Here is a 12,465-nt window from a genome sequence, read left to right as displayed (position 1 = left end):
AGGGGCAGCCTCAGCCACCAGGGCCCGTAGACAGGTGGTCCCTGCCACTGTCCCTCGTGGAGTAGACAGGGCCCTGACGCAGTCTCCCGTGGACTAGGGTAACAGGTAGTCAGCCTGCCGTAGACCAGGGCCCGTGGAGTAACAGGTGGTCAGCCTGCCACTGTCCCTCGTGGACAGTATAAAGTCACTGTCTCCTCGTGGAGTCACAGATGGATCTTCGTGACTCAGGGGTCTAATGCATTTAGGAAGGCGTTTAACTTGGTCCCATTGAGATTCTCCTCCCAAAGGTGGTTCAGCCTGAACAGCACATACTTTTTAATTTATAGTGTATGAGGACACTTTTCAGGTGGATTCAGCTATTTCAGCCACACCACGTGGAGTAACAGGTGTATAAAATTGAGCACACAGCCTGGCAATCTCCATAGACAAACAGGTTCAGCAGTCTCCTCGTGGAGTAACAGGTGATCAGCAGTCTCCACGTGGCACCGTAACAGGATCAGCCTGCCACTGTCTCCAACTGAAAGTAAGAGCAACAGGTGGTCAGCCTGCCACTGCAGTCTCCCGTGGGTAACAGGTGGTCAGCAGTCTCACGTTTCTGTAACAAAGCAGTCTCCTCGTGGAGTAACAGGTGATCAGCAGCTCAGCCATGAAGTAACAGGTAGGCCTGCACAAGCTCACACGTGGAGGCAGGTGGTCAACAGTCTCCTCGTGGAGTAACAGTTGAGTCTCCTCGTGGAGTACCGTGTCAGCCTGCCAAACTGCCTCTGGAAGCAGGTTCAGCAGTCAATCCTGTTCATAACAGGTGGTCAGCAGTTCCACGTGGAAACAGGGCCTGCCAGCAGTCTGCACGTGGATTACAATGATCACCAAAATGCCGACCATGAAATCCTGAAATCGGGCCCATGCACCAGCCTCTGGTCCCATGCACCAGTGGAACACCCCCTGGGACGCCCTCTGAGAGTAGGGTCACGGCCAGGGATCAGCCATCTTGGCAGTGGGCCACCTTGTCGGCTCAAGGATTCAAACTAGCACCTTTGGGCCCAACACTGGGTTTAACTGATGACAGGAAGACCAGTCCCCAGTCCAGGGCCCATAGGTTAACTGTAAAGTTTGGAGGGGAATAATGGCCTAGACTAGGCTGTTTTCATGGTTTGGGTTAGTTCCAGGGAAGGGAAATCGTAGTCCACCACAGTAGACCAGGGCCCAAAGACATTCTAGAGATTCCAGTGCTTAGGGGCGTAGTTTGGGATTCTTGTTTCAGCATGACCAGGCACCCGTAGACCAGGCCCAAGGGGCCGTAGGCCCTTTGGCCTGTACAGAGCCCTGACCCCAGGGGCCATCAGACCAGGGATGCCCATAGGACAGTAGTCCAGGGCCCGTAGACCAGGGCCCAAGACTAGGGTCCATCATCAGTGCCCAGGGCCCACTCATGGACAGTAGTGGCCCGTGTAGAACGCAAGACTGGCCTGTAGACAGGGTCCGTAGACCAGTGGCCCGTCAGACCCAGAAGGTGGAGGCCCGTAGACTAGCAGACCAGGGTTCCTAGACTAGGGTCCGTAGACCAGGGCCCATAGGACAGTATAAAGCAGATTCACAGATGGATCTTTATGACTCGGGTCTAATGCATTTAGGGAAAACGTTTAACTTGGTCCCATTGAGAATTCCTCCCAAAGAGTGGGGTTCTGTCTCTAACAGCACATGTTTTTATTTATAGTGTATGAGGACACTTTTCAAAGTAGTGGATTTGGTTATTTCAGCCACACAGCAACAGGTGTATAAAATCTGAGTGCACAGCCATGCAATCTCCATAGACAAACATTGGCAGTATAATGGCCTTACTGAAGAACTCAGTGACTTTCAACGTGGCACCGTCAAGGAGCCACCTTCCCAGAAAGTCAGTTTGTCAGCAATGTTCTGCCCTGCTAGAGCTGCCCCCACTGAAGTGCTGATTGTGAAGTGGAAACGTCTAGGAGCAGCAACGGCTCAGCCATGAAGTGGTAGGCCACACAAGCTCCAGGGAGCGCTGAAGTGCGTAGGGCGTAAAACATTTTTTGTCTGTCCTCAGTTGCAACCCTCACTACCGTGTTCCAAACTGCCTCTGGAAGCAACTTCAGCACAATAACTGTTCATCGGGAGCTTCAAAGGGTTTCCATGGCTGAGCAGCTGCACACAAGACTAAGATCACCAAAAGCCAAGCGTCAGCTGGTGTGGTGTAAAGTTCACCGCCATTGGACTCTGGAGCAGTGGAAACTCGTTCTCTGGAGTGATGAATCACGCTTCACCATCTTGGCAGTCTGACAGAAGAATCTGGGTTTGGCGGATGCCAGGAATGGTGTTTGTTCCCCAATGCATTGTGCTAACTGTAAAGTTTGGAGGAGGAATAATGGTCTGGGGCTGTTTTTCATGGTTTGGGTTAGTTCCAGTGAAGGGAAATCTTAAGCTACAGTATACAAAGACATTCTAGCGATTCTTGTGCTTCCAACTTTGTGGCAACAGTTTGGGGAAGGCCCTTTCCTGTTTCAGCATGACAATGCCACCATGCACAAAGTCAGGTCCATACAGAAAAGTTTGTTCAGATCGGTGTGGAAGAACTTGACTGGCCTGTACAGAGCCCTGACCTCAACCCCATCAAACACCTTTGGGATGAATTGTCACGCCGACTGCGAGCCAGGCTAATCTGCCCATCATCAGTGCCCAACCTCACTCATGTTCTTGTGGCTGAATGGAAGCAAGTCACTGCAGCAATGTTCCAACATCTAGTGGAAAGCCTTCCCAGAAGAGTGGAGGCTGTTATAACAGCAATGTTCCTACATCAGTGGAAAGCCTTCCCAGAAGAGTGGAGGCTGTTATAGCAGCAATGTTCCTACATCTAGTGAAAGCCTTCCCAGAAGAGTGGGGGCTGTTATAGCCACAATGTTCCAACATCTAGTTTGGGCCTTCCCAGAAGAGTGGAGGCTGTTATAGCAGCAATGTTCCTACATCTAGTGGAAAGCCTTCCCAGAAGAGTGGAGGCTGTTATAGCAGCAATGTTCCAACATCTGTGGAAAGCCTTCCCAGTGGTCAGGCTGTTATAGCAGCAATGGGGTGGGGGGGACCAACTCCATGTTTATGATTTTGGAACAAGATGTTCAGGTATTCTGTGTCCACATCCAAAAGACTCTCTGTTTATGCAATTCACAGTGGTCAGGTATTCTGTTTTAAAAGAATAGGGACATTTCAAATGTTACAGTATATTATTGGCTGTGTTGTACAAATAGTTGAAGTCTGAAAGGTAAAATAAATAAGCATAAATATGGGTTGTATTTCAATGGTGTTTGTTCTTCACAGTGGTTGCCAGGTATTCTGTGACTGTCACACACTCTGCTGCTTGATGGTCAGTATTTCACCCAGTGATAGGTAGTTTCTGCCACTGTCTACTCTCTGTTTGAGGGCCAGTCACAGTGGCCTTTCTCAATCAGGTATGCTCACTGTCTGACTGTCAAACTTTCCTTGTTTGGGTCAGTCACAGTGGTCAGGTATTCTGCCACTGTGTACTCTCTGTTTAGGGTCAGTCACAGTGGTCAGGTATTCTGCCACTGTGTACTCTCTGTTTAGGGTCAGTCACAGTGGTCAGGTATTCTGCACACTCTCTGTTTAGGGCCAGTCACAGTGGTCAGGTATTCTGCCACACTCTCTGTTTAGGGTCAGTCACAGTGGTCAGGTATTCTGTCACTGTGTACTCTCTGTTTAGGGTCAGTCACAGTGGTCAGGTATTCTGACTGTGTACTCTCTGTTTTGGGTCAGTCACAGTGGTCAGGTATTCTGTGACTGTGTACTCTCTGTTTAGGGTCAGTCACAGTGGTCAGGTATTCTGACTGTGTACTCTCTGTTTAGGGTCAGTCACAGTGGTCAGGTATTCTGCCACTGTGTACTCTCTGTTTAGGGTCAGTCACAGTGGTCAGGTATTCTGCCACTGTGTACTCTCTGTTTTAGGGTCAGTCACAGTGGTCAGGTATTCTGTGACTGTGTACTCTCTGTTTAGGGTCAGTCACAGTGGTCAGGTATTCTGCCACTGTGTTCTCTCTGTTTAGGGTCAGTCACAGTGGTCAGGTATTCTGCCACTGTGTACTCTCTGTTTAGGGTCAGTCACAGTGGTCAGGTATTCTGTCACTGTGTACTCTCAGTTTAGGGCCAGTCACAGTGGTCAGGTATTCTGTCACTGTGTACTCTCAGTTTAGGGTCAGTCACAGTGGTCAGGTATTCTGCCACTGTGTACTCTCTGTTTAGGGTCAGTCACAGTGGTCAGGTATTCTGTCACTGTGTACTCTCAGTTTAGGGTCAGTCACAGTGGTCAGGTATTCTGTCACTGTGTACTCTCAGTTTAGGGTCAGTCACAGTGGTCAGGTATTCTGCCACTGTGTACTCTCTGTTTAGGGTCAGTCACAGTGGTCAGGTATTCTGCCACTGTGTACTCTCTGTTTAGGGTCAGTCACAGTGGTCAGGTATTCTGTGACTGTGTACTCTCTGTTTAGGGTCAGTCACAGTGGTCAGGTATTCTGTGACTGTGTACTCTCTGTTTAGGGTCAGTCACAGTGGTCAGGTATTCTGTGACTGTGTACTCTCTGTTTAGGGCCAGTCACAGTGGTCAGGTATTCTGTGACTGTGTACTCTCTGTTTAGGGTCAGTCACAGTGGTCAGGTATTCTGCCACTGTGTACTCTCTGTTTAGGGTCAGTCACAGTGGTCAGGTATTCTGCCACTGTGTACTCTCTGTTTAGGGTCAGTCACAGTGGTCAGGTATTCTGACTGTGTACTCTCTGTTTAGGGTCAGTCACAGTGGTCAGGTATTCTGCCTGTGTACTCTCTGTTTAGGGCCAGTCACAGTGGTCAGGTATTCTGACTGTGTACTCTCTGTTTAGGGTCAGTCACAGTGGTCAGGTATTCTGCCCACTCTCTGTTTAGGGCCAGTCACAGTGGTCAGGTATTCTGTCAGTCACTGTGTACTCTCTGTTTAGGGTCAGTCACAGTGGTCAGGTATTCTGCCACTGTGTACTCTCTGTTTAGGGTCAGTCACAGTGGTCAGGTATTCTGCCACTCTCTGTTTAGGGTCAGTCACAGTGGTCAGGTATTGCCCACTGTGTATTCTCTCTGTTTAGGGCCAGTCACAGTGGTCAGGTATTCTGCCACTGTGTACTCTCTGTTTAGGGCCAGTCACAGTGGTCAGGTATTCTGCCACTGTGTACTCTCTGTTTAGGGTCAGTCACAGTGGTCAGGTATTCTGCCACTGTGTCTCTGTTTAGGGTCAGTCACAGTGGTCAGGTATTCTGTGACTGTGTACTCTCTGTTTAGGGTCAGTCACAGTGGTCAGGTATTCTGTGACTGTGTACTCTCTGTTTAGGGTCAGTCACAGTGGTCAGGTATTCTGTGACTGTGTACTCTCTGTTTAGGGTCAGTCACAGTGGTCAGGTATTCTGTGACTGTGTACTCTCTGTTTAGGGTCAGTCACAGTGGTCAGGTATTCTGTGACTGTGTACTCTCTGTTTAGGGTCAGTCACAGTGGTCAGGTATTCTGTGACTGTGTACTCTCTGTTTAGGGTCAGTCACAGTGGTCAGGTATTCTGTGACTGTGTACTCTCTGTTTAGGGTCAGTCACAGTGGTCAGGTATTCTGTGACTGTGTACTCTCTGTTTAGGGTCAGTCACAGTGGTCAGGTATTCTGCCACTGTGTACTCTCTGTTTAGGGTCAGTCACAGTGGTCAGGTATTCTCAGTCACAGGGTCAGGTATTCTGTGACTGTGTACTCTCTGTTTAGGGTCAGTCACAGTGGTCAGGTATTCTGTGACTGTGTACTCTCTGTTTAGGGCCAGTCACAGTGGTCAGGTATTCTGTGACTGTGTACTCTCTGTTTAGGGTCAGTCACAGTGGTCAGGTATTCTGTGACTGTGTACTCTCTGTTTAGGGCCAGTCACAGTGGTCAGGTATTCTGTGACTGTGTACTCTCTAGGGTCAGTTTAGGGCCAGTCACAGTGGTCAGGTATTCTGTGACTGTGTACTCTCTGTTTTTAGGGTCAGTCACAGTGGTCAGGTATTCTGTGACTGTGTACTCTCTGTTTAGGGCCAGTCACAGTGGTCAGGTATTCTGCCACTGTGTACTCTGTGTTTTGGGTCAGTCACAGTGGTCAGGTATTCTGTGACTGTGTACTCTCTGTTTTGGGTCAGTCACAGTGGTCAGGTATTCTGTGACTGTGTACTCTCTGTTTAGGGCCAGTCACAGTGGTCAGGTATTCTGCCACTGTGTACTCTCTGTTTAGGGTCAGTCACAGTGGTCAGGTATTCTGTGACTGTGTACTCTCTGTTTAGGGTCAAATAGCATTCTAGTTTGCTCAGTTTTTTGGTTCTTTCCAGTTTGTCAAGTAGTTTATTTTGTTTTCTCATAATTTGGTTGGGTCTAATTGTGTTCCTGTCCTGGGGCTCTGTGGGGTCTAATTGTGTTCCTGTCCTGGGGCTCTGTGGGGTCTAATTGTGTTCCTGCCCTGGGGCTCTGTGGGGTCTAATTGTGTTCCTGTCCTGGGGCTCTGTGGGGTCTAATTGTGTTCCTGTCCTGGGGCTCTGTGGGGTCTAATTGTGTTCCTGCCCTGGGGCTCTGTGGGGTCTAATTGTGTTCCTGTCCTGGGGCTCTGTGGGGTCTAATTGTGTTCCTGTCCTGGTGCTCTGTGGGGTCTAATTGTGTTCATTGACATCAGGATCCCGAAAGTATTAGTTCACTTCTCTATTTCTCTACCTTGAGACCCTTATGCCACAAAAATAAATAAACGCATCAATTTTACTGAGCTAAAGTTCATATAAAGGAAATGAGTTCCTTAAAATACAGAGGACAGAAGAAGCATGTGAACCCTTTGGAATGACCTGGATTTCTGCATCAATCGGTCATCACATGTGATCTGATCTTCATCTAAGTCACAACAATAGACAAACACAGTCTGCTTAAACTAATAACACACAAATTATTTTATTTCTCTTGTCTATATTGAATATATCATTTAAACATTCACAGTGTAGGTTGGAAAAAGTATGTGAACACTAATGGCTAATGACTTCTCCAAAAGCTAATTGGAGTCTGAAAGTCAGTCCGCGGTAAGACTAAGTGTCTATAAATGGAGAAAGTTCAGCACTGTTGCTACTCTCCCTAGGAGTGGCCGTCCTGCAAAGATGACTGCAAGCGCACAGGAGCAGAATGCTCAATGAGGTTAAGAAGAATCCTAGAGTGTCAGCTAAAGACTTACAGACCACCTGTTACTCCACGTGGAGACTGCGTGGCAGGCTGACTTACAGAAATCTCTGGAACATACTAACATCTCTGTTGACGAGTCTACGATACGTAAAACACTAAACAAGAATGGTGTTCATAGGAGGACACCATGGGAGAAGACACTGCTGTCCGAAAAAAAAAAAAAAACTATTGCTGCACGTCTGAAGTAAAATAACACCTGGAAGTTCCACAGCGCTACTGGCAAAATGTTCTGTGAACAGATGGAACTACAGTTGTTTGGAAGGAACACAACACTCACTATGTGTGGAGAAAAAAAAGGCCCAGCACACCAACATCAACCTCATCCCAACTGTAAAGTCTGGTGGAGGGAGCGTCATGGTTTGGGGCTGCTTTGCTGCCAATTGAAGCTCAACCGAAGTTGGGTGACGCAACAGGACAATGACCCAAAAACACAGACGTAAATCAACAAAAGAATGGCTTCAACAGAAGAAATTGGGAGCCAAGCCAACTAGGGAACCAGGTCCAGCCAATCAGAATGTTTTCCCTCCACAAAATGGCTTTACTACAACAGAAATGCTCGTCAGTTTCATCAGCTGGTCTCAGATGATCCCGCTGCTGAAGAAGCTGGATGTGGAGGTCCTGGGTTTGCGTGGTAACACGTGGTCTGAGGTTGAAGAAGCTGGATGTGGAGGTCCTGGGTTGGCGTGGTAACACGTGGTCTGAGGTTGTGAGACCGGTTGGACATACTCCCAAATTCTCTAAAATGACGTTGGAGGTGGCTTATGGTAGAGAAATGATCATTAAATTCTCTGGCAACAGCTCTGTTGGACATTCCTGTAGTCATCACGCCAATTGCACACGCCCTCATAACATGAGACATCTGTTATGAAACTGCACATTTTAGTGGCCATTTATTGTCCCCCAGCACAAGGTGCACCCGTGTAATGATCATGCTGATTTAATCAGCTTCTTGATATGCCACACCTGTCAGGTGGATGGATTATCTTGGTAAAGGAGAAATGCTCACTAACAGGGATTTTAAGAAATTTGTGCACAAAATGTGAGAGAAGTAAGCTTTTTGAAGTATGATGTAAAAATGCCTTGGATCTTTTATTGCAGCTCATGAGACAGGGGACCAATGTTTTATTTTTTGTTCAGTATATGGTGATAAACTGTAAACCAAGAGTTTATCACACAGTGTTCCAACTCAGGCGGGCAGATCCTCCAGACTTCCTTAATATTAGAGATTGTGCACCAGCTGTTATTTACAGAGACTCCTCCCTTCTTGAGTTTATCGGAGGCTACCGTTTGGTCCTGCCGATGCATAGAGAAAGATCAGTTCAGATGAAGGAAAGGAAGCCCTACAATCACAGTGATGATCACCAGACCTCAGGATGTGATTACCCAGCTCAAAGTGCCTGCTGTGGGGCTGTCAGTCTCTGGCCCCTCTCCCCCAGCAGCCTGGAGCTTAGCTTAACGTTAGCGCTGGCTAATCCTCTCAGGTTTGAGGCAGAGGATGCTAACCATGCCGCTACGTTAGCCTAGCCTGCTACATACAGGGAGACTGCAACGCTAATCGCTAAATCTGACCGTTTGATTTGAGCAGAGAGGGGGGGAGGGGTGCACATACAGAGACAGGTGAGTTTAGGTGGAGTAGACGCACAACAACATGAGCGGGAGGGGCAGATTAAAAGGGTTGGGTGGTTGAGTTTAGGTGGAGTAGACGCACAACAACATGAGCGGGAGGGGCAGAATAAAAGTGTTCCTTCTCTCTCTCCTCTCTCTCTTCTCTCTCTCGGTCTGTCTCTCTTCTGATTGCTCTTTGTCCTTCTCTGCTGGGTGTTTTTGGGGGTAGGGTTAGTGCTGGGTGTTTTTGGGGGTAGGGTTAGTGCTGGGTGTTTTTAGGGGTAGGGTTAGTGCAGGGTGTTTTTAGGGGGTAGGGTTAGTGCTGGGTGTTTTTAGGGGTAGGGTTAGTGCTGGGTGTTTTGGGGGGTAGGGTTAGTGCTGGGTGTTTTGGGGGGTGATGCTGGGTGTTTTTGGGGGTGTAGGGTGAGTGCTGGGTGTTTTGGGGGGTGTAGGGTTAGTGCTGGGTGTTTTGGGGGGGTGTAGGGTTAGTGCTGGGTGTTTTGGGGGGTGTAGGGTTAGTGCTAGGTGTTTTTGGGGGTAGGGTTAGTGCTGGGTGTTTTGGGGGTGATGCTGGGTGTTTTGGGGGCTGTAGGGTTAGTGCTAGGTGTTTTTGGGGGTAGGGTTAGTGCTGGGTGTTTTGGGGGGTAGGGTTAGTGCTGGGTGTTTTTGGGGGGTAGGGTGAATGCTAGGTGTTTTTGGGGGTAGGGTTAGTGCTGGATGTTTTTGGGGTGTAGGGTTAGTACTGGATGTTTTTGGGGGTAGGGTTAGTACTGGATGTTTTTGGGGGTAGGGTCTCTCCTCTTTGGCAGATTGGGATTCGTTCTAAGATGTAGCTAGTCAGGCAGAAGGAGCACTAATTCAGATGCTCCGGTCCCACATTCCAGAACAGGGTTCCGTTGTTAGGTCAGGGCCAGCGGAATCATGAGGGAGATTCCAGGTAAGAACTCTGTCTGTTCTATATTGTTCCAAAATTCCCTTTCCAAGATCCTGGAGAACAGAGCTGGAACAGAATATTATCACACTAAACCCTCTGGTTGGTCTGGAGAACAGAATATTATCACACTAAACCCTCTGGTTGGTCTGGAGAACAGAATATTATCACACTAAACCCTCTGGTTGGTCTGGAGAACAGAATATTATCACACTAAACCCTCTGGTTGGTCTGGAGAACAGAATATTATCACACTAAACCCTCTGGTTGGTCTGGAGAACAGAATATTATCACACTAAACCCTCTGGTTGGTCTGGAGAACAGAATATTATCACACTAAACCCCCTGGTTGGTCTGGAGAACAGAATATGATCATACTAAACCCTCTGGTTGGTCTGGAGAACAGAATATTATCACACTAAACCCTCTGGTTGGTCTGGAGAACAGAATATTATCACACTAAACCCTCTGGTTGGTCTGGAGAACAGAATATTATCACACTAAACCCCCTGGTTGGTCTGGAGAACAGAATATGATCATACTAAACCCTCTGGTTGGTCTGGAGAACAGAATATTATGATACTAAACCCTCTGGTTGGGGTTAGGGTTTCAATACTTTTATATAGGCTACTGTATCAATCAATCAATTTGTCATCACACAGCATACGAGTCATTCATGATTCGAAATGCAATCAAGCATTTGTTTTAAAATGAAATAAAGCGACCCGTAAATAATTAGGGTAAATAATAAATCAAGCATTCACGAATGCAACTGTTTTTAGTATTTGCTTGTAATAAAGGCTTTTACAAACAGAAACGTTACAACAGACTCATGCTCATTTATGTATCGTCTAAAAAACCCACCTTTTTGGCACAAACACAGCTCCTTCATTTCCTTTTTCTTGGTCTCCAGTATTTTCCACAACTAGTCACATTTATTCCACACATCTGACTTCCCCTTTACCTCCTGAGCAACCAGTAAACATCCCCCCTTTTGTCGACTTGCTTTTTCACGTTTGTTTTAACCAATTTAGTGATGTCATTAGGATATGTTATTAGGTCGAACCCTATTGGTCACAGGCATGCGATGCATACACGTGTCACCTAAAGAGAGCAACATGTTGAGGGAATACAGTCTCTACTCTTCTAGCCTACAGTCAGCAGACCAGTCTCTACTCTACTAGCCTACAGTCGGCTGACCAGTCTCTACTCTACTAGCCTACAGTCAGCTGACCAGTCTCTACACTCTACTAGGCTATAGTCGGCTAACCACTCTCTACCGGCCTACAACCGGTTGACCAGTCTCTACTCTCTACCGGCCTACAGTCGGGTGACCGCTCTCTACTCTCTACCGGCCTACAGTCGGCTGATCGCTCTCTACTCTCTACCGGCCTACAGTCGGCTGACCACTCTCTACCGGCCTACAGTTGGCTGTCCGCTCTCTATTCTCTACCGGTTCTACAGTCGGCTGAGCAGTACAAGAATTCCCTCCTATGCCATCTATTCTCTCTTACAGGCTCTGTGTGATTGACAGCTGTGTTTCTCCCCCAGTCTCTGACTCGCACCCAAACTTGACCCTCTCCAGTGGGCCTGACTCCTCAACTTCCGGCCAGGCCCTGTCCACCACCCCAACCCTCAGCCCATCACTGTCCACCACTCCAACCCTCAGCCCATCACTATCACCTACACCTACTCACAGCAACAATGCTGCTAACAAAGCAGGTCAGTTGCCTTCCACTCCTCCCTTTCTCTGGGTGTGTGTGGAATTGTGTTCTCTAAACCTTGCGTTTTATGTTACAGAGCCGTTGGTCCTCAAGATCAACGAGAGACAGAGACTGGCCCGGGAACGTCGAGAGGAAAGGGAGAAACAGATCGGTGTGTATCCTGCAGTGTGTGTGTGTCTGGCATCTGGGGTACCTGAGGGGTCTGGGGGTACCTGGGGGTACCTGAGGGGTTCTGGGGGGTCTTCTGGGGGTACCTGAGGGTCTGGGGGTACCTGGGGGTCTGGGGTACCTGAGGGGTCTGGGGTACCTGAGGGGTTCTGGGGGGGGTCTGGGGGTACCTGGGGGTCTGGGGTACCTGAGGGTCTGGGGGGGGTCTGGGGGTACCTGGGGGGTCTGGGGTACCTGAGGGGTCTGGGGGGTCTGGGGGTACCTGGGGGTCTGGGGTACCTGAGGGGTCTGGGGTACCTGAGGGGTTCTGGGGGGTCTGGGGGTACCTGGGGGGGGTACCTGAGGGGTCTGGGGTACCTGAGGGGGGGGGGTCTGGGGTACCTGGGGGGTTCTGGGGTACCTGGGGGGTCTGGGGTACCTGAGGGGGGGGGTCTGGGGTACCTGAGGGGTCTGGGGGTCTGCCTGAGGGGTCTGGGGTACCTGAGGGGTCTGGGGTGCCGGGGGGTGGTCTGGGGTACAGGGGGGGTGCGGAGAGGGGGATTCTGGGGTACCTGAGGGGTTGGGGGGTCAGGGTTAGGTTTTGTGTTCTCCAGTTATCACTATATTCCTCATCTACACCCTAGACCCTCCCAGCAAGAACTACACTCATCTAACCCCCTAGACCCTCCCAACAAGAACTACACTCATCTAACCCCCTAGACCCTCCCAACAAGAACTACACTCACCTAGACCCTCCCAACAAGAACTACACTCATCTAGACCCTCCCA

General features: G+C 48.9%; 1 protein-coding gene across 1 annotated transcript in view; it reads left to right on the top strand.

The window, feature by feature from the left end:
* Window positions 1-12,465, top strand: part of LOC112240728 (ensconsin) — an 87,565-nt gene that overhangs the window by 5,018 nt on the left and 70,082 nt on the right. Inside the window, exons 2-3 of the mRNA XM_042300553.1 lie at window positions 11,357-11,527; window positions 11,606-11,680. The gene's annotated coding sequence lies outside the window, so the exon portion shown is untranslated. The remainder of the gene's footprint in view (window positions 1-11,356; window positions 11,528-11,605; window positions 11,681-12,465) is intronic.

This window comes from Oncorhynchus tshawytscha, linkage group LG18, assembly GCF_018296145.1.
Source record: "Oncorhynchus tshawytscha isolate Ot180627B linkage group LG18, Otsh_v2.0, whole genome shotgun sequence".
NCBI lineage: Eukaryota > Metazoa > Chordata > Actinopteri > Salmoniformes > Salmonidae > Oncorhynchus > Oncorhynchus tshawytscha.
Note: the sequence above shows the minus strand (reverse complement) of the source record. Positions and strands in the feature narration are given on the sequence as shown.